The sequence below is a fragment of the Pinus tabuliformis genome, chromosome 1_2 (assembly GCF_031772625.1).
Source record: "Pinus tabuliformis cultivar Carrire ecotype Pingquan chromosome 1_2, CPIR1, whole genome shotgun sequence".
NCBI classification, from domain to species: Eukaryota; Viridiplantae; Streptophyta; class Pinopsida; order Pinales; family Pinaceae; genus Pinus; species Pinus tabuliformis.
This window is the reverse complement of record NC_142298.1, coordinates 333,846,514-333,849,364: the sequence shown is the minus strand read 5'-3', so window position 1 is coordinate 333,849,364 and position 2,851 is coordinate 333,846,514.

Here is a 2,851-nt window from a genome sequence, read left to right as displayed (position 1 = left end):
TCGAAGATATCATATTGCAGGTTCCTACCGATGCTACTTCCTCCATATTGATTGGAGGTAGAAGGGCAAAAGCCCCATTAATATAGGGTCTTTTAATAGGCCTACTCCGATATTTTGAAGTGAATGGGGGCTTCCATGGATCATCGGAATGCTTCCCGTAACTTGGGAACCATTGGGGAGGAACGTTTGTTGATCGACGATTGTAATCCCTCCTTGAAAGGGAAATGAAATCTTCCTAAAATAGGTTGACACAACAGCAGCCATAGCATATATCCATGATCTTCCCAGTAGGATGTTGTAATCGAGGTTTCCGTCGATTACTTCAACATCTATTTCTACTATTCCCCCCCCTAGTTCAACTTGCAAGTTACTTAGAATACCATATGGGGTATATGTTCGTCCGTCGAATGCTTTTAATGTCGTCGAAGATCGTGACAAGGTTGGAGATCCTAAAGTTTTCCAGCAACTCATCGACATAATACATGTAAATCCCCCCTCATCAATAATTGTTCGATGAACAGTTTTGTTGAGGGATTTCACTTGAATGAGGAAAGCTAGTTGAGTTGGTAACTACGGATCGTATCCTTTATGATTAAAGGACACAAGATTGGAATCCTTTGGGTCTATCCCACCGATGGTTGATAATAAAGCCTGCTTTTGGGATGGGAAATTTTGCAGTACCTCAAGTGTCGACATAGTGGATGGCGATTGGGCCAGATATTCCACTATATTATAATGCTATGCTGCTCTAGCACGATGATTAAATGTCGACTTGTGTACTACTCCCTTTGGCGGTTTTATTGTCAGCTCAGGAATGATGGGCGGCGCAACTTCTGTCGAAGTTGTTGTCGAACTACTAGGTTGATCTTTATCCTTGTTGTTCGACAGCTGTGGATTCCCGTAATCTTTGTTCCTTGTCGATATCAAAGCATCATTTTGCTGTTTGGAAACTGACAACATCAACACTTGAGATGAGGAAGAATTTCCACTGTCAACCAGATTTGTTCCTGGATTCCGAAATGGATCAGTTAATACTGCCGAGGTTTTTGAATTCTTGAAGAATTTTCTAAGCTCAGCTCTGTGTGGACAATCTGATGTCCAATGATCCTCATCACATATAAAGCATGGATTTTTTGGTTTCCTATTTCCAGTAGGGTTTGCAGAAGATTTTTCATGTGATGATTCCTCATGTTTCTTCTTCTTCCCTTTGTTTTTCTTCTTGCCTCCTCGTTGCTTGGTTTCTTTGCCTTTATTATTCGAGACGAAATTTACTTCCGAGGCAAGAAGTTCTTCTTTTGCATTTTGACTGGAAATCTTACGGGCCTTTTTAGATGTAGCCTTTGTCAATTTCGTGTCTGTCGTGCCAATCACGCCATCGCCGACATGAGAGTCATTGTTTGATTTAGGAGGATGGGGGACCGAAAATTCTGGTCTAGGAGTGTCAGGTATTTTATCGTAGAGCGTGCCAGACTGAGTGTAAATCAAGTCTAAATATTGGGCACAAGCGATAACTTGCTCTTCGGTGACGACTCCCCCTTTTGCCACATCTTTCGTGATGGAAGCAATAATGACTTAATAAACCATTCATCTAAAAGATGATCAGGAACATACGTTTTTACCATTCTACGACGACGTCGCCACTCATGTATGTGATTGGATATGTGAGTGGTCGTTGTTTGCTTGAAATTGGTAAGAAGTTCTGTTCCCATTTCGTACCTTATCGGTAACTAAAAATGGGTTAAAAAGGTTGTGGCTAGGGTACTGAAGTTGTCAAACGAAGCTCTGGGCAATTCGATATACCATTTTGCTTCCAGACCAGTTAACGTCCTCTGAAAAAGGTGAAGCCTAATCGAATCATCGTTTAGGGTGTTTGATGAACACCACAGATGAAAGGTCATCACATGATTCGACAGGTCTTCACCCGGATTTCCATTAAATTTAGGAATATCTGACGAAAGTTTATGCGGAATCGCTGGCCACCAAGGGGCGTAAGTGATTGGATCGTTTGTTAACCGATTTAGATCCGGTAACTCTAAAGTCGCCACGAAGGGTAACTATTGATTCAGGTTAGGCGAAGCATACCCAGGATAAGATGGAATCGCCTGAGCAGTTGGTCTTTGCATACCAGCATAATGCATTTGATGTTGGTAACTTTGGTAAGGTTGATGGGCATAACCATTATAGAATGGTTGATTTTGACTGTTTTGAATATACGGTTGCCCACTATTTGCAAAGATTTGTTGCTCAGATCCTTGGTATAATTGTTGGAATTGCGGTTATTGGTATTGCACCAGCCATGGTTGCGAAGCCATGTTCTGTTGTCCAATACTGACCGTTTGACCAAGATGTGGGGTAATTGTACCCATTTGGGCCTGTGTCATTCCACTAGTTGGCGATTGTGGCTGAGTCGCAGGGACAAGGGGCTGTTGCATTACAACCTGAGAAACCTGAGGTTGACATAAAATAGGCAACACTTGTACTTGCAACACTGTCAAAATAGCTGGCGTAGTTGGTATATTTGACATAGGTAAACATTGTTGCATCAAATACATAACTCTTGGTTGTTGAGGCAGTATTGGCACCCAACCGCTAGATGCAATTCCAGCATAACCTGAATTTTGTTGTGAACTCCCATATGGTTGTCCTCTCGGAGGAGATAATGAAAGGGTATACTGCCCCCCATATGGCGGTAATCCGGTACTTAAAGAATTGTTTGCCCTTGAGGACCGGACTGCCCAAATTGACATCCTGAAGGATCAATTTGTTGAGACTCAACATAAGAGTTTTCGGATACTATTTCGGATGAACAAACAGGAACGGACCATACTGTCGAAATAGCCACTGAGTGGGC